The sequence below is a fragment of the Rhincodon typus genome, chromosome 32 (assembly GCF_021869965.1).
Source record: "Rhincodon typus isolate 14 chromosome 32, sRhiTyp1.1, whole genome shotgun sequence".
NCBI lineage: Eukaryota > Metazoa > Chordata > Chondrichthyes > Orectolobiformes > Rhincodontidae > Rhincodon > Rhincodon typus.
In genome coordinates, this window is record NC_063363.1 from 3560508 (window position 1) to 3584084 (window position 23577).

Consider the following 23577-nt stretch of genomic DNA (forward strand, 5'->3'; position numbering starts at 1 on the left):
CTTTTTCTGTTTTTGTAAGTTGATGAATGCTTTTGTCCCAACTATTTGCTGCCCTCCATCCTGTGGGGGCAAGACTATAACAAGTGACTCCAGATATCCTCATCAACGTCCATTTTAGATAAAATTGTTTGGCTCAACTATCTGGGGTGCCCTGGGTACATTCACGACCATCAATCCTTCTTATTGCTTTTAGAATAACTTACTGATACCTTGTGGGGAAAGCTGGCCACATGAAGTCTTCAGCAGAAGACAGACTTGGTCTTAATTAGCAGTAAAAATTTATTATGTACAAGCTATTATCAAGTTATTTTGTATCTGAGTTAGAGTTAGGGTTAGGGTAAGGGTGCCTGTGGAATGCACTCTCACAGAGAGCGGATGAGGCCAAAATATTGTGTTTTCAAGAAAGAAGTAGATATAGCTCTTGTAGCTAAAAGGATCAAGGGATATGGAGGGGGGTTGGTGGCAGGGTGGGGCAGGGTACAGGGAGGGCAGAATTAGGGCATTAAGCTCAATAATCAGCCATGAACATATGGATCGGCGGAACAGGTACCATTTGATTTGATTTATTATTGTCACATTTACCAAGATACAGTAAAAAATATTATTTTGTGTGCTGACTAGACAATCCTACCTTACATAAGTAGACTGGGGTAATAGAACAGATTACATAATATAGTGTTACAGCTACAGAGAAGATGCAGAGAAAGATCAGCTCTAATCTTATCTCTCATAAGTCTGATAACAACGGGGAAGAAGCTGTTCTTGAATCTGTTGGTACGTATTTTCAAACTTTTGTATCTTCTGCCCAATGGAGGAACATGGAAGAGAGTATAACCAGGGTAGGAGGGGTCTTTGATTATGTTGGTTGCTTTCCTGAGGCAGCGGCTTGTGCAGACTTCACCAACACCTTTCACCCCAACCCAGTTCACCTGGACCATCTCTGATACCTCTCTCTCCTTCCTGGACCTCTCTGTTTCCATCTCTGGCAACCACCTGGAAACCGATATCCATTTCAAGCCTACTGACTCCCACAGCTACCTAGAATACACCTCCTTCCACCCACCTTCCTTCAAAAATGCCATCCTGTATTCCCAATTCCTTCGCCTCCACCGCATCTGTTCCCAGGATGAGGCATTCCACTCCCGAACATCTCAGATGTCCTCATTTTTCAAGGACCGCAACATCGCCCCCCCCGACTCAGTGGTTGAGAACGCCGTCGACCGTGTCTCCCACATTTCCTGCAACTCATCCCTCACATCCCCTCCCCACAATAACAACCAAAACAGAATCACCCTCGTCCTCACATACCACCCCACCAACCTCCAGATCCAACGCATCATCCTCCGCCACTTCCACCATCTGCAATCCGACCCCACCACCAAAGACATTTTTCCCTCCCCACCCTTATCTGCTTTCTGGAGGGACCACTCTCTCTGTGACTCCCTTGTCCGCTCCACACTCCCCTTCAGCCCTACCACAACCGGCACTTTTCCCTGCAACCGCAGGAAGTGCTACACCTGCCCCTACACCTCCCCCTTCACCCCCATCCCAGGTCCCAAGAAGACCTTCCACATCAAGCAGATGTTCACCTGCACATCTGCTAATGTGGTATACTGTATCCGCTGTTCCAGATGTGGCCTCCTTTACATCGGGGAAACCAAGCAGAGGCTTGGGGACCGCTTTGCGGAACACCTATGCTTGGTTCGCAACAAACAACTGCACCTCCCAGTCGCGAACCATTTCAACTCCCCGTCCCATTCCTCAGACGACATGTCCGTCCTGGGCCTCCTGCACTGCCACAACGATGCCACCCGAAGGTTGCAGGAACAGCACCTCCTATTTCGCTTGGGAACCCTGCAACCCAATGGTATCAATGTGGACTTCACAAGCTTTAAAATCTCCCCTCCCGCTACCGCATCCCAAAACCAGCCCAGCTTTTTCCTGCCTCCCTAACCTGTCCTTCATCCCACCTATCCCCTCCTCCCACCTCAAGCCCCACCCCCATCTCCTACCTACTAGCCTCATCCCGTCCCCTTGACCTATCCGTCCTCCCTGGACTGACCTATCCCCTCCATAACTCCCCACCTACACTCACCTCTACTGGTTCCATCCCCGCCTCTTTTACCTGTCTGTCATCTCTCCACCTATCTTCTCCTTTATCCATCTTCTATCCGCCTCCCCCTCTCTTCCTATTTATTTCAGAATCCCCTTCGGCTCCCCCATTTCTGAAGAAGGGTCTAGGCCCAAAACGTCAGCCTTCCTGCTCCTCTGGTGCTGCTTGGCCTGCTGTGTTCATCCAGCTCTACACCTTGTTATCTCAATGGAAGGAAAGCTGGTTTTGGTGATGGACGGAGCTGTGGTCACAACTGTCTGCAATTTCTTATGGTCTTGGGCAGAGTAGTTGCCATACCAAGTTGTGATCCATCAGGATAGGATGCTTTCTATGGTGCATTGATAAAAGTTGGTAAGAGTCATTGTGGACATACTGAATTTCCTTAGCCTTCTGAGGAAATAGAGGTGTTGGTGTGCTTTCTTGACTGTAGCATTGATGCGGCCTACTCCTGTTCCTATCTTCTATGTTTCTGTTAGATAGATGAAGGTCTCTTGTGAGACACAGAATTAACTTAAAAGCTAGTACACATTACCATTAACTACATGAGCTTGGAACTAGAACAACTCAAACTGAACTGATTCTGAGAATTCTTTTCTCTCAGAATGTTGTAGAGCACTCTGCCCCGAAAGCGATTTGGATGGGATAATTGAATGTTTTTAAGGCAAAGATAGATAGGACTTGTTAGGAAGGGGAAACAAAGGTTATCAAGGTCTGTTTGGAATTTGAAACACAAACAGATCAGCCCTGATCTTACTGAATAGTGGAGAAGCCTCAAGGTTCCAAATTATCTACTTCCTCTCCTAATTTGCTGTTTGTATATTCATATGTATGAACGCGGCAACACACTACTGAAACAGATGTTAGCTCCTCCCAGGAACAAACCTTTATATTCTGATGGGTGGAGCTTATTTCATGATGTCATTAACCCTTTCAGGTACTAACTGTCTCACACAATACTATACTGGTGTCACAGATTCACAGAATTGTTACAGTCCATTGTGTGTGCCCCAGCTCAACAAGACGTCATTGCCTGCTGCCAACCTCCTGCCTTTACCCCATTCCCCTCCATACTATTTCTGTCCCGATAATCATCCAATGCCCTCTAGAATATATCAATTTGAACCTGCCTCCACCACATTTTCAGGCTGTGATTTCCAGGCCCTAACTACTCGTTGAGCGAAAAAGTTTTTTCTAACATTACCCTTGTACCTTTCACAGATGATTCTAAATCAATGCCCTCCTGTTTTTATCCTAGCTAATCCCTTGCCCTATATTGAATTGGTGAGTACGCTGTGTGTTCATTATTGTATTTCTATTACAACAGTGACTACACTTCAAAAAAATACTTCATACGTTGTCCAGCAGTTTGGATTGTCCTGGGTTTATGACAATGTTGTAGATATCCCTTTCCCTGGCACCTGTCTGAGGCTGAACCAGGTCATTCACAACCATGCTGCAGGTTTTGACTCTAAGATTAAATTTTGACCATACATCTGTGTCATTACTAAGGCCACCTATTTCCACCTCCTTGTATCACCCAGATTCACCCCCATCTCAGCTCAGCTGTTGCTGAAAGAATAATCTGTGCCTTTGTTAATTTTAGACACTATTCTAACACGCTCCTGACTCATCTCCGACATTTGACCCTCTGTAAACTTAAGGACGTGCAAAAGTCTTTGCTTGTATCCGAATTCACATTGTGTCCTGTCCACCCATTATCCCTCCCTTTGTCGGCCAATTTTGGCTCCTGACGACATCTTCTCTTACCTTTGTTCTGAAATCTCACCATGGCCCTTCTTTATTTCCTCCAAGATCTCAGCATCCCTTGTTTTTTGGTCACTTGACACATCCTTAATGTAAATGCATCCGCCATTGGTGGTAGTGGTCAGGAGATAAGTCTGATGATGACAGAATTTCCTTTTAGCTTTTCCAAGCCCCAAGAATTTTGTTCTTGTGACCACTCTGCATATGAGACAGCAAGTAGCAGCCAGTTAGAGTACTCCATTGGTGAAGAACAAAGATAACTAATTATTCTGCTCCATTGGACACATTTCCCTCAGTGAGCTGTACTGTTTTCTAGTGAATTCCCAAATCTTCATCTAAAGCAACCTTTACACGCTGATATGGGATTCCCTGCAAAGTAAAGAGAACTGAAATTTTGTGATGAGCATACAAAGCCATTCCTAGATTCTGTTTGGTTACAGCTGATCTGACCAACTTCAATAGCCTACATCCCTTCCAAATTCATTGACAGACTCTTACCAATAAAAATCTCCATTTTGAAAGCTCCAATTTATCCATTGCCTTTTAGGGAAGTGATTTCCAACTACCCTTTGGTGAAGATGTTTAAGGTTTATAAAAATATATGGGATTCTGAGAGGAGTGAACAAATCACATTGCTGAGAGATTGTTTCCCTCAGTTGCAGGGTCTAGAACCAGGGAACACCAGACCTTCTTGACTAGGAAGGTTGTGAAACCTTGTAATTCTTTGCCACAGAGGATTGTGAATGTTCAGACATTGAGTATATTCAACAATAAGACATGGGAGCAGAAGTAGATCATTCAGCCCATCGAGTCCACTCTACCATTCAATTAAGTCATGGATAATCTGATAATGCTCAACTTTACTTTCCTGTCTTTTCCCTATAATCCTTGATTTGCTTCCTAACTAAAAATTTGTTTATATCAGACTTAATGACCCACTTTCTGCAGCCCACTGTGGTAAAGAATTTCACAACACACTACCTCCTTAGAGAAGCAATTCCTCCTCATCTCTGTTTTAATCACATAGTCCCTAATTTTGAGACTATGCCCTCTGGTCCGAGACTCTCCCACAAGGAGAAACAAACCCTCTACATCTACTCTGCCAGGCCTGCTAGGATTCTTGTATGTTTCAATAAAGTAACCTCCCATTCTTCTAAATTCCATTGAGTACAGGCCCAACCTTCTCAACCTCTTCTCATGAAACAGGACAAAATTCCATTTGCCTTTCCTATTAACTGATGAACTTGGATGTTAGTTTTTAGTGATTTATGCACGAGGGCTCCCAAATACCTCTGTGCTGCAGTTTTCTGCGGTCTTTCTCTATTTAAATAATATTCAGCTCCTTGATTCTTCCTGAAAAATGCATAACCTTATGTTTTGCCACATTATAACCCATCTGCCAAGTCTTTGTCCACTTGCTTAACCTGACTTTATCCCTCTGCAGACTCTTTGTGTCAACTCTTGCCTTCCCATCCACTTTTGCATCATTGCAAACTTGGCTAGAGTACATTCACTTCCCTCATCCAAGTCATTAATACATTGTAAATAATTGTGGTCCCAGCATTGATCCTTGTGGCACTCACGCGTTGCCATCGTGAAGATGCCCCCTTATCCCATATATTAGTTAGGCTTCTATCAATTAGCCAATTCTCTGTACACGCTAATGCACTTCCCCCAACACCATGGCCTCTTATCTTATTAAGTACCCTAATGTGTGCTACCTTATCAAATGCAATCTGAAAACCCAAATATATTACGTCTGCTGCCTCCCCTTTATTGATCCTCCTTGTTACTCCTCAAAGAATTCTAGTAAAGTTGTCAGGCATGATTTCCCCTTCATGAAGCCATGCTTATTCTTCTTGATCACATTACATATGTATAAATGTTTTGCTATCACATCCTTTGTAGTAGACTCTAACATTTTTCCAGTCAGAGATGTTAAGCTAACTGGACTACAGTTGTCTTTTCTTTTTTTTTCCTTCCCTTTTAGAATAAAGTGTAATATTGGCAAGTTTTCCACTCCTCCAACACTTTCCCAGAATCTAAGCATTCTTGGAAGATTCCTACCAGTGCGTCCACTCCCTTTGTAGTTACTTCCTTTAATATCTGAGGATGCATCCCATCAGGTCCAGGGGATTATCAGTCTTTAGCCCCATTAGTTCCCTTGGTACTTTTTTCTCTAATGATAGTTATTGCATGTATTTCTCTCCTCTCTTTACCTCTGGATTATCATGTTTTTGGAATGTCATTAGTGTCTTCTACTGTGAAGACTGATGCAAAATCTTTATTCAACTCCTCTGCCATTTCCTGATTCCCCATTATTATTTCCCCACCTAAACCTCTAAGGAACTGAGTTATTTTTAAATATTTGGAGACAAAAATAGAAGTTGCTGGAAAAACTCAGCAGGTCTGGCAGCATCTGTGAAAAGAAATCAGAGTTAACATTCTGGGTCGAGTTCTGAGAACAATTCTGAGGAAGGGTCACTTGACCCAAAATGTTAATTCTGATTTCTGTCCAGAGATGCTGCCAGACCTGGTGAGATTTTCCAGCAATTTCTATTTTTGGCTCTGATTTATAACATACACAGTTCTTTCAGTTTTTATTTAAATATTTGGACTCTGGGTGAATCAAAGAACATTGGAATACAGTGGGAAAGTGACATTTAGGCTGAAGAATATCTTGACGAGTCAAACAGTGGCAAAGAGTTGACTGGCTATGTTTATTATTTGTACTTAAGTGTTTCCTGATTTCTCTTCTGCACAGCCTATCACTAATTTTAAGATAACATGACTTTGTACTGAGCGTCCTGTCAAAGGAGTTAAGATTGGATAAGGGGATTTGGTAGTTTCTCACCAGAATTTAAACACCTTGATTAGTTCACAGCTCAATCTCTTAAATGGAAGGGAATACAAGTTTATACAACCTGTCCTCACGGTATTACCTTACCCCGACTGAATGTGCTCTGGAGTTGATGATGCTCTTTTTCCAGTCAAGTGACGTGCAAATGTACAGAAGTCCTTTTCAGAAAGTAGGGTTGTTATTGTTTTGTTTTTGTTTTCATTCTGAAGGTGCTCCTGAAAGGTAGTGGCAGTCAAATGAAGTCCTTCCTTTTCCCCCCATGGAGTTGTGTGCTGTTGGTGGTGCATGACCCATGTCCAGCAAAATGGTGCTGGTGTTTGGAAGAAAGCCAGTTTTTCTGGTTTGCTTCCTCAGCGTTGGAGCTGTCCCACTGGGTCCTGGTCTGTGCAGAGTAACTTATTCCTAACTGATGCTGGAGTATATTGGGATTCCAAATAGTTAGGTGTGGAGAGGGTGAAACAGCCATCGTTCCAGTTTTTTGTTGCTCACTGTTTCTTGGTGGAAGGAGCACCTGTGTGAGTAGGACTGCAGTTCAACATAGTTGAATAGCCCACTGATAGGCTCACTTATGAGGGATGGATAACTTGGGGCCTGGAGAGCACTCCATGTGAGTCATCACCTGTAGTTAAGTCAAGAGGCTAGCATTCAGAAAAGATTTACCAGGATGTTGCCAGGATTGGATGGTTTGAGCTTTAGAGATGGGCTGAATAGGCTAGGACTATTTTCCTTGGAGTGTTGGAGACTTGAGGGCTGACCTTATAGAGGTTTATAAAATCATGATGGGCATGGATAGAGTGAATAGCCAAGGTATTTTCCCCAGGGTAGGGGAGACCAAAACTGGAGGGCATAGGTTTAAGGGTGAGTAGGGAAAGATTTAAAAGGGATCTAGGGGCAACTTTTTCACACAGAGAGTTGCACATGTATGGAATGAGCTGCCATAGGAAGTGGTGGAGGCTGGTACAATTACAACATTTAAAATGCATCTGGATGGGTACATGAATAGGAAGGGTTTGGGGGGATATGGACCAAGTGTTGGCAAATGGGACTAGATTAATTTAGGATATCTGATTGGCATGGAAGAGTTGAACCGAAGATGCTGTTTCCGTGCTATACGGTTTGTCCTCTTTAGAAGTGAAGGCTAATGGGAGCCTTATTAAAGTTGTGCAAAGTTAGAAGGGGCTTTGATGGAAAATAGGGTGAAACCCTTTCCTCTGACAGAAGAGTCAATAATAGACATTACTTCAAGGTAACTGACAGAACAACCAGGGGAGATAAAATTTTATGATGCTATGACTTATGATCTGGAATTCACTCTGTAAAATATGGAAACATAGAGATTAGGAGCAGGAGAAGGCTATTCTGCCCTTCAAGCCTGCTCCACCATTCAATATGATCATGGCTGATCATTCAACTCAATGCCTGTTCCCACTTTCCCCATACCCTTTGATCCCCTTAACCCTAAGTGCTATATCCAACTGCTTGAAATTAAGAGTGTTGGAATCAGATTTAAGAGTAATGTTGGAGAGACAGATGTTGAGTTATTCACCGTGGAAGCACCAGGTAAGATGCTCGGAATGCTGCAGCAAATAACTCGCCTCCTGTTTCCCCAATGTGTATCCACCAGTTGCAAAGCGCTAACAGGATTCTGATGGAGAAAGCTCCATTATTAAGACCAATTGGCAGCTGTTTAAAGCTGTCGCTGGCACAATGGGCAGAATGGCCTTGTGTGTTGTGAGATCCCGGGAGCTGTGCCAGGGAGTAAACTAGGGGAGCGTGTGCAGGGAGTGGGTCAGGGATGCCTGGCACCTGCAGAGAGAAAGCAGCCAGCTCGTCAATGAATATTTCCATTGTGGTCATGACACACCATCAATGCCAGAGAGAAAAGCCCCATTTCCCCAGCACACAGCAACAATAAATCGCTGTCAAACACTTTCCTCACACAGGGTGGTCGTGCCTTTAAGAAGACTAGCTCCTTATCTGATGTCATCAAGTTTAAAGGCGAATGACCGTTTTTTCAGCCATAATGTTTATTCATATGAAGCACTCTGATAATCAGCTGAATGTCTGGGTCAGGACAAGGTTATAAATTATAAATATTAAAGAGCTCGCTTTAATTTGCATCATTTTCAGAGCAGTTATTAAGATATTATTTGGGTGTTTTACTTTGTTTTTTTAACAATCTCCACATTTTCCTTCCTGACATCCGATTCCTATAGACAGGCTAACGATGTATTAAAAATGAACTCTTTCTAACTTATTCGTTCAGTTAGTTCTTATTTGTAATATTTTCATTTTTAAAACTTTCTCTCAATCATCTTTCCTCTTCTGCTGAAGGTACCGTGTGGGACTGGGGAAGGCTTTATCACCTTCTGGTATCTCAAACCACAGACCATCACCGAATTATTGCACTGCAGAGAAAGACCATTCGGTCCTACTTTTACATGTTACCCAGGCGGTGTCCAGTGGAGGGCATTCAACCATAAAAGGCATAACAGCAACAAGAAATTGCATTTAGATTGCGTCATTAATAAAATAAATTGTTCCAAGCCGCTTCAAGTAAAAGTTTGATACAGAGACATTTAAGATCTTAGAGATTGATGACCAAACAGCTTGGCCAAGGAAGTCTATGCTTTAAGGTGTGTTTTATTGGTTAAGAGACAGACAGAGAAGTTTGGGGAGAGAATTCCAGAGTTTGTGGCCAAACAAATAAAGACACAGCAGCTGGTGGTGGAGTGATTAAAATTGGGGATGTGCAAAAGGTATTGGAGGAGCACAGAGATCTTGTAGGATTGTGGAGTCTGGGAACTGAAAGACTTTGGGGGAGGGGTGATCATGTTGCTGGCAAGTCAATAAGGGACTTTGGAAACAAGGTTGAGAATTATAGAACTGGGCTGGTGTCTGGTGTAGGTGATCGGTGAATTACACTGGGTGAGAGTTCGGGTAGGGGCACCTGGGTTTTGGATAGCCCAGTGAGTGAGCAGGAGCGGTTCTCCTCTGTCCCAGACCGTGAAGCCAGTTAACCGGAGCTCACTCAGCATCGGGTAGGGGCCGCTATCCGCGCCCTGAAGTAATCACCTTTTCATATTTCAGTCTGTGTGTGTGGTGTAAGATTCCCTAGTCAAGAATATTGATGAGTGATCAACAAGTAACCATGATTGTGTCCAATAGTGGGTGGGAAAGTGCAGTGCAGGTTGCTGCTTTCTCTTTCCCTTTCCCATGTTCTCATGTGTGTGAATGTGTCTGTGTGTGTGTGTGTGTCTGTGTCTGTGAGTGTGAATGTGTGCGTATGTGTGTGTGTGTGTGTGTAGTTGATTCTGGTTTTGCATCTCCTCCACTCTTCTTTCTCGCCCATGTGGAGATGGACGTGGTTAAGGATAGTAACAGTGTTGAGCTCCACTTTACTGTCCCTGGGTAACGTGATTACATTGGCTTTGATTCTGTGCTGTATGAATTCACTCGGCCCAATGGATTCTGTTGGAATTATACTGGAATTCTGATCCTTACCCCACTGTGACTTCTGCAGGTTGCAATGGAAAGAGTGGGGTTTACCGACTACTGCGAAGAGAGAAAGGACACCCTTCAGACAAAGCTTTAGTTTGTGTCCTGACCGGACGTTCAAAGGGATTGGAAAGGAGTTTTGTTGTTGTTGTTGAGACATCTAGATCAAAGGCTAAGGTTCGGAGAGCAGGACATCACCGTGGCTGGCAGGATAGATACAAGAAGTAATGATTAGGTGATACAAAGCTTGGATTTTAAAAGCCTGGTGACGGTGAAAGTCAGGGGAGACCGAGGGAGTTGTGGAGTTTCTCAAGGTCCTGGCAAAGGTTGAGCTGGAGCAGCAGACAGTCACTGCCTCGTGTTCTTTCTTTGATTCGGGAGTACTCCTGTGGTCCTCAAAGGGTTAATGTCGATGCCGTTGTGAAACCTAAGCGCCTGCAAAAAGGGAACAAACCATCCTGAAGGTTAGAGAGGGAGAGTGATTCACACTGGTGAAGAGAATAACGAGCACAGAAGAGGCTAAACGATCGCAACTCTTTGCTGTTTGCCTTGACATCAACGGCATCAGGTCTGACCCGTTGCGCTGTGGCTGTGTCCGGAGTGTTACAAACCATTTACTGCTGTGAACTGATGTTTACACGCCTGACTTATCACAGAGCATGCTTAACGGACAGGACACTCAACTAGCTCCACTTGAAAATGAACCTCAGGAAATAAATTTGAGATTAGGGACTGAGGCCGTAAAATAGAGGAGAGCCATTATATTTTTCTTTATTTACTTTCAAAGGAAGAGCAAGGTAAGTAACAGTCTTTAAATTTCCAAAAGCAATGTTGATGCTGCGGTTTCAATGAAAGATCTTTTGGGGCAAATATTTGCGACATTAGTTGAAATGTGCTTAAGTCCTCTTCTAGTCAATGTCATAACTGGTTGAAAAAGATACGTTGTCACTGGTCTGATGTTACGTTTGAAGTTTTTCTTAACACGTATGCTTACTTTCATCATTTTGCGCGTAATTCGGCACCCCCAGCTGATTTAACGCTGTCCTTCTGAAGTCTGGAATTCATCCCTAAATTGAATTGACGGGAGTTCCGCTCGTATCTACAGCAGCGAGGGGCCTACATCTATGCTTCGACAATGTAGCAAATCCCTAGTGTTCACTGCACAATGCAACCCTTACTGTAGCATTGACTTGACTGGACTGAACCTTGGAGAAGGACAACTTGATTCTATCAGACTGCCAATTTAGTTTCCAATTGCCCTTATAATCTCTAAAGTAATACTCACCCAATGTCAATTAGAGTTAAATGGAGGCGATTCTGAAAACATGCTTGAAAAGCTTGTCCCATTTATTCGGGCTCTGCATGTTTTTGACTTTGTGGGCTGCGTTGATGTGGATAGTGGACTCTGAGCAGACCATATACAAAAGTTTAAATCCCCCTTCCTCTTTATTTCTACCTATCTCAAGTTGGTCAAGGTGACAGATCCTGGAGCTCTGATATTGTGGATTCATTCAAGAATTGGGGGGGATCGTTCCTGCAAACAGCTCTTTCCAGATACACTTAATTTAGTACACGCCCCATAAAACAGGAACACAAGTGTCATTGCCTGGTCTGTGAGGGATAATGCACTGAAGCCGGAGACCGCGTGAGGTTTTGAGATGTACCCAGACAACGGTGCTTCATCCATTAACCTAGACTGGATACAAACCTTAGGACCCCAGAGGTGAAAGGGCAATATGAACGCAAAAGATTGCCTGTGACTGTATGACTGAGCAGTAATAATTCCTGTTTGTTTAAATCTTTCTCATTTTAAATTGGTTGCGAATCACTTGGGATCGTCTTGGAGTGTGGATTGCAATCCAAGTGGACTAGCTACAGTTAGTCTGTCTGAGACTTAGTTCCATTGAAGTTAATTTAAAATTTTGGAGCAGATTAAAACGCTGCCCAGTTTGTGTTCCCGTCTGTGTGTAATTTGAGACCCATTGTCTTCTGGTTATATTATTGAGAATCAACTGATTAGCCTCGTGATGGCTTTCACTGAATGAATGGAAACTGTAAGGGTCATTGTTAAAGGCCTCTCATGGCTACAGGCACCAATATTGGGATCAACAAAAAATTCCGAGTAACTGGGGAGGACATTAAAATAACAAATAAGCTCTCCCATAGCTCAGTGGGTAAGGGCACCGCCCAGTCTGGCGGGGAGTTGCACCGATCAGGAAAGATCCAAATTGGAAGCTTCAGTTGGGAGAGCTGTGAGCGGCATGGTAATGAGCCTGAGCTGCCTGAAAATACAGTGTGGCAAAATTCAACCAGGTTTCCCTGAAAGCCACCCAGTGAGCTGTGTGTGTATACAACTGATGAAGACAACATTGTGGCCATCTGCGATGTCCAATGCAATGGAATAGCTTTTTATGTGATTGCTGCCTGGATACTGACAGAAGAGTAGCCATTTTGCAGAGTGATCCTGCTGCAATGTACCAGCTTCAGTCAGTGCTTTAGTAGGGGGTGGGGTGTTGGAGAAGGGAAAGTTGGTGATAATGATGCTAATGAACTGTGCCGTAGTGCTACATCATTCGGGATTCTTGACGTTGAGCGTAATTTCTCTCTCACTACGGAACAGGAAGGGTCACGGTGAACCTTCACAAAACACAGTTTGGAGAGAGGTGTTTCAATACCTCATGTTTAGCGTTGGCAATTCTAACTCAGTTGGTTCAAAAAAGTAACGTATCATATCAATGTCTAATTAAACTGACTTTGTTTCACACTCTGCAAATTTAAATGGCTGTTTTCTCTAAAATGACAGCTGTGCGGCTGTTGAGAATAATTTTAAGGTGTTGCTGCCTTTTGACTGCCTCCAACCCATGTGCAGCAGCCTGGTGATGCATTGGCCTTTGACCCCAGCTATTGCAGCCTATAGAACCTCACATTTAATAATTTAGGGGGAAAAAATAACCCTGGCCTTTTCTTTCTGAGACTTTACAATCCTCCAGGATTGTCCTACAGTCTTCAAGAATTAGCATTGAAGATCTGGGATAAGGCCATGGGCCAAAACTCGTGAGAAAAAGTGTAAAGGCATCAGAAAAAATTGTTTTTGTAACTTTTCTTAATCATTTGTTTACTAATTACAGAAATATTGGTAAGGAAAAGTAACATATTTGGTTGTAGAGGATCGTTCGAAGAGCTCATGATGAAAATTCCAGGGGTACTTTCAGCCAGAGTATAAACCTGCCTTCCTTAGATTACACACTGAATGCTTGCCCAGGACCTTGAACTCAACAAAACTTTACGATTTGAGGTTTTGGTAGAATAGGAGCCAGTGAAGGTCAGTGAACATTGTGGGTGGTGGGTGAACGGGCTTTGTGAGAATTTCAGATGGGCCCAGAATTCCGAAGGGATTTAAATTTCAGACATACCTTCAACCACAATGAAGTGATCAAACACTAAAACAGACAAAAGCCATTGGTCTGCTGAATGTCTTTACCCAGGAGATGCATTTGTGCACAAACACACGCATGCACACCAATGTAGGTGCATGCAAAGACCACGTATACATCCACTCTCACCCCCAGCTCTTTGAACAGCCTGTAAAGCAGGCTGTGATTTTGTGCATTCAGCTGAAGCTGCTAATATACTATTGTTGTAGGGGAGCTTTCTTTGCTTATGTTATTGTCAGTCCTGATGTCTGCAATTGTGTGCATGCCATTTTACGGAAAGCCAATAAATTGCTGCCAACAGACACTTGGTGTTCAAGTTTCATGTCAGCCTTGATTTAAAAACCCTTATAGCCCTCTTCAGATACAGCATAGTGTTGCCTCCCCATCCCCCTTCGATCTATCTAACCGGTTGTAATATCAGTTCTTCTGACCCATCTGGAGCCCCCACCCCGTTCATCTCCCCAAACACAACTGCAACAACCTGTGTCTTGTGCCTGCTATTACCAAACTTTCTAGCCATCCATGACTGCCTCCTTTCCATCCATGTTCCCCGTAACAATTTCTTCTCTGAGCCTCTTTGGCCCCCAGGCTGGGGAAGTACATAGAGTCATACAGCAAGGAAACGGACCCTTTGGTCCAACTTGTCTACGTTGACCATAGAATCCCTACTGTACAGAAGCATGCCATTCAGCCCATCACGTGCGCACCAACCCTCCAAAGAGCATTCCATCTTAAACCCACCCCCACAAAACCATATCCCTGTGACCCTGCATTTCCCATAGCTAATTCAGAGTCTACACATCCTTGGACATTATGGGCAATTTAGCATTGCCTGCCAACCCACCTCACCTCACCTGCTTATCTTTGGATTGTGGGAGGAAACCGGAGCACCTGGAGGAAACCCACACAGACACAGGGAGAACATGGAAACTCCACACAGACAGTCAGCCAAGGCTGGAATTGAACCCCAGTCCCTGGTGCTGTGAGGCAGCAGTGCTAACCACTGAGCCACCGTACCATCCCATGTTCCCATGTTCCCAACTTAACTAGTCCTACTTGCCTGCATTTGGCAAGCGGATGAAATTGGTTGCTACTTAAAGGAAATGCAGGTGTTGCTGAAGGGAACTGCAAGGCAGTTACTCAATCATGGTGCTATAGTAAAGAACAACAACAACTGGGATTTATTTGGCACCCTTGATAAAGACAAGAAAGTACAAAAATATTTCACAAAGATGTAATTAGAAAAGTGTATGGAGGGCTGAAAGGGAATCCAGCGGAAGGGAGCAATCAAAGGCTTGATGAGAAAAATGATTTTTAAGGTGAAGAAGGAAGTGAAAAATCAAAGGGGATTAGAGAGGGAATGTAACTGTAAGTGAGCCATTAATGGTGGAGTAACGGGAAGGGGGAGTGAAGCAAACAAGTGGGCTGGGTTTGACCCCAGTTTGTGCTGTTAGTTCATTTCAACAAGAGATAGTATGGATGTGTAAATGACCTCGGTGAAACAAGGTAGAGATGGAATAAATCCACCGGCATCCTTGTTCCATTTGAGCTGTTGTTTATCCACTGACAGACCAGAAGCATAAACTCTGGTTGGGAGTTTAGATGGATCCCATGGAAGTGACATGGAGCATGTGTTCTGAAACCTCTGTGCTTTTTCTTCCCACTCTCACTGTAAATTTGTGATAATTTATGCTGAATGGAAATTGACTTATCTCTTGACAAATTCTCCAGAACTGTTGGGGCTGTAGAGCATAGGTCCATACAAATAAAGGAGGAAAAAAGACATTTCCATTTGCGGTTTAAAGCTATTTTCTGAGTATTTCATTTGGGGATTCTTTTTTTCTCCCAGCTGTTCAATAAACTTTGTGCCATATGCTTTTTGTATAAATTTTGTCCAAGGCACCATTGCTGCCATTAATGAGCTTCCCGTTGGGAATTCTCCTGTCTAGTTATTGGGAATCTGCAAACATAGTAAATTGACAAAAGATCAGCTGGTCCATCAAAACTGCCGCACACTCACGATGGCCAGATCCTCATCCCCAATTGCCCCTTGCTCCATTCCAGCAACTTGCCCGTTCCTGAGTTATCTTCATCACTGGGACAGGCAACAAAAAATTCCATAAGTCATTAGAGTCATAGAGATGTACAGCACAGAAACAGGCCCTTCGGTCCAACTCATCCATGCCGACCAGATATCCTAGACTGATGTAATCCCATTTGCTAGCATTTGGCTTTTTCTCATTTATATCAATGATTTGGATGTGAATATAGGAGGTATGGTTAGTGAGTTTGCAGATGACAATTTGGAGGTGTAGTGCACAGCGAAAGAGGTTACCTCAGAATACAATGGGACCTTGATCAGATGAGCAAATGGGCTGAGGAGTGGCAAATAGCATTTAATTTAAATAAATGTGAGATACTCCATTTTGGCTAGGCAAATCAGCGCAGGACTTATATAGTTAATTGTAAGGTCCTGGGGTGTGCTGCTGTCCAAAGAGATTTTGGGGTGCAGGTTCATAGTTCCTTGAAAGTGGAGTCACAAGTAGACAGGGTCGTGAAAGATATTCTGGAAGATACCTCCTATGTAACTGAGCCCAGTTTAAGTGTGAGACCTTTGAAGGGTTGGCAAAAGAATTCAAGATTGCTGAAGTCTCTGTCCACCCTAGGTCTGACCATCTCTTCCTTTGGCTTCAACTCTAAACAAGACCATGGCAGTAAGCACAATTACTTAATTATCCTTTTAATCTGATCAGTTCTTCAGAAGGTCACAAATCTCAGCAAACCATGATTGACATGAGACTGCCAAAAATCTAACCACGTATTCGTACTTTCAATGCCCACTGACTGCCTTCTGTTTCTCAGGTGCCAATGCCTCTGTCTTCCCAGTTTCCAGGTCAGCAGAGAAGCAGCCGAATGGATACCTGTTTCCCCTATCATCTGAAAATTTGGCCGTTCCAGGGTTGGATCCAGTGATCTTTGGCCTCAAGCCTGTACACTATGCTTTTTGTTCCTGTCATTTTAATGGATTACTTTTTCAGCTTGACACCTTCAGACTTGGAAAGGTTGCTAATGAGCTAGGATGCCATTTGAAGGCTCCCAGCATAGTGTTCCTGGAAACTTGCTCTGGGATCTTGCTGTGTGCACATTGCATACATTACGACGGTGTCTGCAATGCAAAAGTACCTCATTGACTAGAAAGCACTTGGGACATTCTGAGCTCATGAAAATTGCTACTGAAATGCAAGTTAGTTTCTTTATGTTGTGTGCCCATGTTCAAGTTCAATTTGAAAATCCTTGTAATCACCGTCTGACCTTCTGTGTATCCATTGTTGCCTTGAGTGTCCTTTTTACCATACGCAGTGTTCCCCCATCTGGTGCCTTTGTTAACAGAGAGATAGAACAATAAACAGGCAGGTGACAATAAACATCACTGCAATTAACATTAGGTAGAGCCAGCTCGAATTTAGGGAGAATATCGAGATCTTGGAGAAGGTGCAGAGGAGTTTTACTAAAATGTTATGAGTGATTTGTGGTGGTGTTTATATGGAGAAACTATGATTGTTCTCTGTGGAGGTTGAAAGAATATTTACTGGAAGTGTTTAGAATCCTGAAGATATTTGACAGAGTAAACAAGGAGAAATTGTTCCTTGTTCTGACAGGGTCAGTAATTAGAAGATACCAGTTTAAAATCATTGACTAAAGAAAATACATGACAGGAAGAATTATTTTATAACAGTGGGTTGTGATCCAGAATGTTCTGCTTTGTAAGGGAGACGAAACATTTTCAATAGCAATTTTCAAAAAGGAAAATAGATAAATACTTGAAAGGAAAATATTTACAGGGTCGTGTTGATAAAGCAATGGAGCATGATTAATTTCTCAAAGAGCTGGCACAAATTCAGTAGCCCAACTGGCCAACTTCTGTGCTATGAATCATTCTGTGGATGTACTGAAAACAAAAAATGCTGGAAATCACTGCAGGTCAGGCAGCATCTGTGGGGAGAGAGCAAGCTAATGTTTCCAGTCTACACAGTGGTTCATCAGTACAGATTCCAGCATCTGCAGTAATTTGCTCTTACATTCTATGAATGTACTGCACTATCCTTTTATACAAATAAGAGCTTGAGTTAATATAACATTTTTATTGGTAAAAGGTCTAAATTGCACTTTACAGGTGTGTTCCCTAACGAAAATAAGGCTTGTGTGATAAATTGCCGTCCCTTTTAATTGTTCCCTTGCCTTTTAATTTTCACTGATCTGTAATTTTCCACCCCTAGGGTGCTCTGTATATTAAATCAGTTTACACCTGGACCTGAGAATAGTGGTTGCAGGAAATCCGAATGCTGTTTGGTGCATTGCCATTCAGGTGCAATTAGCCACACCTCATAACCTTTCAGACTTCACTTGGAGCAGAGCTTTTCAGGGAATTAGCCCCTAACTAACCTGTTAACTAAGTATTCATGAACATTTCATTACGAACTGCTATATCCAACAGTTTAATTGGTTTCTGTTTCTCATGGAGTGCTTCCCAACTGATTCTGCTTGTTATCTCCACTTGCCTGATGTACAAGTGAAGAAATGTTTCCACCTTTTGGCTACTGGACTGTTACCTATTTCCAGAAGCTGGATGAGAGCTCCTAATGACATGAATCGTGTCAGAGGGGAAATAATTTTTTCTCTGATCGCTTTCTGACAGTGACTGCAGTAAAGTTCATTGGGAATCTTAGCCAAGAATACAGTTCAATGGAGGTGTGATGCCTCAAAGTTGTGTTACCTGCAAGACTTTTGCTGTTTTAATCCCAGTGTGTGAAAATCTGAAAACAGGTATGTTGGGAGGAACATGAAAATCTGTGCATAGATTGTAGTGTGTTTATAAAGTGGTTATTTCTTTGTCTGAAATAAAGAAATCTCTTTTATGGAATACTGTGAACAGTTTTGGTCCTGTTATCTAAGGAGGTATATACTGGCATTGGAGGCAGTCCAAAGAAGGTTCACTAGGCTGATACCAGATATGGAGGGACTGTTCTATGAGGAGAGATTGAATAGGTTGGGCCTGTGCTCATTGCAGTTTAGAAGAGTGAGACGTAACCTTATACCAACATATAAGATTCTCAGAAGCTTGACAAGGTAGATGCTGAGAGACTGTCTCCCCTTGTGGAGATTCTTAGAACCAAAAGGCATAATTTCAGAGTAAAGGATCACATAGTTAAGACAGTAACAAGGAGGAATTTCTTCCTGATGGAGGAGAGTGAAACTCTGGAATTCTTTTCCACAGAGAGCTGTCAAGGCTGGGTCATTAGGATATTTAAAGCTGACATAGATTTTTAATCATTAGAGGTTTATGGGGAAAAGGCAGGAAAGTGGAGATGAGGATTATCAGATCAGATATGATCTCATTGAATGACCAGGCAGTCTCGATGGACTGAATGGCCTACTTCTGCTGGCATGTTTTATGCTCTTATGGGCTCAGGTTGCCAACTCTGGTTATATGGATTCGTAGAGGTTTCATCACAGAGCAGCTGCCTTTTGCCACCCCCTCCTTCCAAACTGCCTCCCTCCACCCGCCTCCCACCCCACCCCTGCTTCTCCAAGACTCTAGCAACAAACAAATGAAGTATTCAAGGTAAAACTTAAAGAAGAAGCACACAATTGTTTTTATGCCTCTGTATGACTTTTATTCCTGGGTGTTTGCTTGTTGTATCATATTGATTCTTCAGTTCCTGGAGATTCCATGCTATCCTGGACGGTTTGAAAAGATGTCTCTATGGACAGTCATTAAAAGCTGCAATGATGAATCTGTTTATTCCTCTTCACACCAGTGCAATGTTTACCAATTTGTATTGCTGTTCATTTTTACTTTTATTTAGCTAAAGAATGTAATGATTATATATGTTACAGGGAACTGGACCCGTTGCTAAGCAACAGGCCAAATCCAACAAGGCTGGAAACTGGGTTTGGAGCCATCAAAAGCAACAGAACGGGAATGCATGCTGAAGGTAAGAAATGTGTGAGGGTTTGAAAGATGCAATTTGATAGTAACTGCAGTCTGACGTTTTTCTGGGTTTATTGCTGAGCTCATGGCTGAACATCTTTTGTCTCATAGGATGATTGCTTGCATTGGTCAATGCATGTCAGACATTGTCTGGTGCAGTTCAGAAACTCACTCTGACCTGGTTGTTTCTGCCCTTTTGTTTTTGGAGGGTGAGATCCTGGGCTGCAATGGTTTGCAATTTGCTGGTCTCCATTTCCCTTCAGCCGTGTTTTCTATCCATTTGAACTGTCCTGTGCCTATGGTTGTGACGTTTCAGCCCACCAATCGAAGAGTTGGCATTTTTCTTGTTTGTTTGCCTGGGGTGATGGATTCCATTCACCTATTGAGCAGACACTTGAAGGATGCCCATTCATGCAGATGCAATGTGGCATCTTGGGGAGGGTGGGGGGGTCGGGTAGGGCTGCCTGGCTTGAGGTGAGCTGTGGCTAACCAATGGGACACGATGGTCCGTCCTAACCAGACAGCCAGACGGTAGCATCCATTCTCTTCATCAGACGAGTTGGGCTTATCACTTAGAATCATAGAATCCGTACAGTGTGAGAAAAGGCCATTCAGGTCTGTACCGACCTGCCAAAGAGCATCCCACCCAGGTCCAGCCCCAGCCCCCCATCCTATCCCTGTAACCCCATACTTCCCATGGCTAATCCAGCTTGTCTGCACATCCCTAGACACTGCAGGGCAATTGAGCACAGCCAATCGACCTAACCTGTACCTCTTTGGACTCTGGCAGGAAGCCCATACAGATACAGGGAGAATGTGCAAACTCCACACATACAGCCACCCAAAGCTGGAATCAAACCCGGCTCCCTGGTATTGTGAGGCAACAGTGCTAACCACTGAGCCACCATGCCACACTTAAAACCATCCTCCCAATGTTGTGCTAACACTGTGCAGCCACACTGCAGTATCCTGTCCAGATTGCAAAGCTGGGCAAAAGCTGTGAAGAACATGATCTGCCCATACGTCAAGATTCCCCTTTCAGCCTAGGTTAGGTCTAAAGGAATACAAAGCCCAATGTTTGGCACTGGCATGGTTTCAGGAGTTGCTGGAAAGATATTTAAACACTGGTTCACCTTAGGGCTCCACTCCAGATTTTATGTCAGAATTTACTCACTTAGCCTTCAGCTCTCATGAATTATCCACAAGACATCAAAGCCTTTTGGCCATTCACTGGGAGTTTGGTTCTTGTGTGGCTAGACATGTCCATGTGTGCACCTTTACAATTCATGGGAATTATCGCATTCCTTCCCCAAAATCTCGTTCTGTAGCTCAATTTTTTCATTTATTTCAGGGCATACTTCACATCATTTAATGGGAAGAAATCTCCTGAGATATGCTGTTCCCTGTAGTGTACGCAGGGTCTGCTGTGTGGAGTCTGCTGTTTTCAATAAGACCAGTTTTGCTTGAAAATTTTTCAACATTTAATTCATCCGGCCCACAGTTGGTTAAAATCATGCAACCAGCGCAAAATGCTGGAGAAACTCAGCAGGACTGGCAGAGTCTGTAGAGATACAGAGTTAATGCTTTAAGTCCAACTTGACTCTTCCGCAGAACCTGTTGAGTTTCTCCAGCTTCCTCCATGTTTGTTCCAGATTTCCAGCATCCTCAGCACTTTGCTTTTATTTGAGAGTATAAACTATGCAATTTGATAAAATTAGGTTGCAGGAAAATATTCATTAAAGCATGATGATTATAGGTTAAATGAAAATAAAAACAGAAATTGCTGGAAAAACTCAGCAGCATTTGTGGAAAAAGAAACAAAGTTAATAGTTCAGTCTAGTTTTCTTCAGAACAAGTGTGATTAAATTAACCCATCTCTAAACATTCAACCTATGCATGTACGCTGTGTGCCACGGGGTGGAATATGCTTCAGTAGTATCACCCTTTGCAAGTTTTTGGTCATAGATTCATAGAGATGTATAGTACAGACAAAAGCCCTTTGGCCCATCATGTCCATGCTGGTCAAAAGCCATCACCTGACTATTCTAATGCCAGGTAATAAAGGTAAAGTTGCCATAGTCTTATTGGACCATTGGGTTACTGTCTCAGTAGAGAGGGATGACTAGTTGGTGGTTTAACCTGAGAGTCGCTACACCTCAGGCCAGGGGAGAGGTTGAAAAGGAATGCCCTTCACAGTAACCTGAGCTGGGGTGGGAATTGAACCCTCAGTGTGGGTGTTACTCTGCATGGCAAACCAGCTGTCCAACAACTGACATGTAGATTCATGAAGCAAGCAGCATTTTTGTGGCATTCACAATCACTGAGCCCAGCCTTTGCATTATCCCAGCTGCAACACAGTCTAACCTGGCTGTTGGACACACACATGTGCAGCATGTCACTCTTGTCTGTTTAAATGTACAGGGTGTGGGGGAGACCTCTCTGATTAAGGAGTATTTAACATCTAACACCAATAATTAATTCAAAGTTTTTTTGGGACATTTCTGTCACCAGTCTGACTGTGTGGGAACTGGAGTACTGAATCTCAGTGATTCTGGCACTAGAGTGGAGCTGTGTGAGAAGAGGTTAGGGACTCTGGGTTGAAAATCCAGTCTGCCTCTCCTATTTGGCAACCTGACCCACAGGTCACAAGCTGTGGTTGCAGGTTTATTGATCTTCCGAAGGGGGAGGTGAAGTGGGTGGAGACTGGCTGGTGTGTTGTCTGGACTTTGCACATTCCAGGCTTCAGGGGGGTGTGGACTGGCAGAAGGAACTACTATTGGGAGGAAGTAATGTTCGCTGAAAAGTGCTGGAACGCAGTTTGTAGACCGAAGCATGCTCCATTCGCTCTCCCATCTGCCAGTCAAACGCTAGACGCCTGAAGCCGCCGGAAGATTATAGAGAGTGGGTTTTACTGAGACAGGGAGAGAAACTTGACTGACAGTACCCCCTCTGAGCAGACTGTACACTTTGCTGACTAAACTTTAACCGAGGATGCACATTGTTTGCAGCAATCCAGATGTAAACACCAACAAAAAAACACTTTTTTTGATTGGGAAGAGAGAAAGTTAGAGCACAGCAACCTGTGGAACCGAGGACTCCAATAGGTCAGTACACTGGCCGGGAAAGGGCCATTCTGCTTAGTATTACACGGACACTTTCTTTACTAGAGGCAAAAGGAAACGGTCAATTCTTAAAGTCGAGAGCGTCACTTGTTTCTGTGTGTATGTTCCATTCTGTTTATGCGATGTCACACCAATCTGCAGGAATCTGTAAGACAGTTCATGAAATATGATGTATTTTTGTGAATAGGGTCCGTGTTGAAACCTTGTGCAGCTTCAGTACTTGCAGAAACTTCTGCATGAGTGCTGAGTAGTTTCTGATCTGGGCTCCCGGTCTCTCTCTCATTTAAACACACACTTGTAGACTCTCACTTTTTACCAGACACGCACAGATACACTCTTACAAACACACACAAACACACACACACACCCGCATTCCGCCTAACCCTCATTCATCACTCTCATACTCTCAATCATTCATGTATACGCACAACGCTCATTCTCACACACACAGTCAGATTCATACACACACTCATATACTCATTCATTCACATGCTCTCACACACGGTCATAACACTCATTTTCACGCACTTATTCACATTCACACACTCTAACACTCATTCACACACATGCACTCACTCTTTCACACAAACACGCGTACATATTGTCTGTCTCACACTCGCTCTCACACACACTTGCTGTCTTACAGTCTCTCCCTCATCCGCTGTCTCTCACTCTCACACATTCACTCTCTCTCCCTCTGTCTCACTCGCTCGCTCTCTCTCTCTCCCTCAGCCTCTCTCTCTCATACACACTCTCTCACTCTCTCTCATACACACTCTCTCACTCTCTCTCAT

General features: G+C 43.4%; 1 long non-coding RNA gene across 1 annotated transcript in view; it reads left to right on the plus strand.

The window, feature by feature from the left end:
• The first annotated feature begins 11672 nt into the window (after window positions 1–11672).
• LOC125486753 overlaps window positions 11673–23577 on the plus strand; it is a 209090-nt gene continuing 197185 nt past the window's right edge. The window contains exons 1-2 of the long non-coding RNA XR_007265382.1: window positions 11673–11958; window positions 19568–19665. This is a non-coding gene — a long non-coding RNA (uncharacterized LOC125486753). The remainder of the gene's footprint in view (window positions 11959–19567; window positions 19666–23577) is intronic.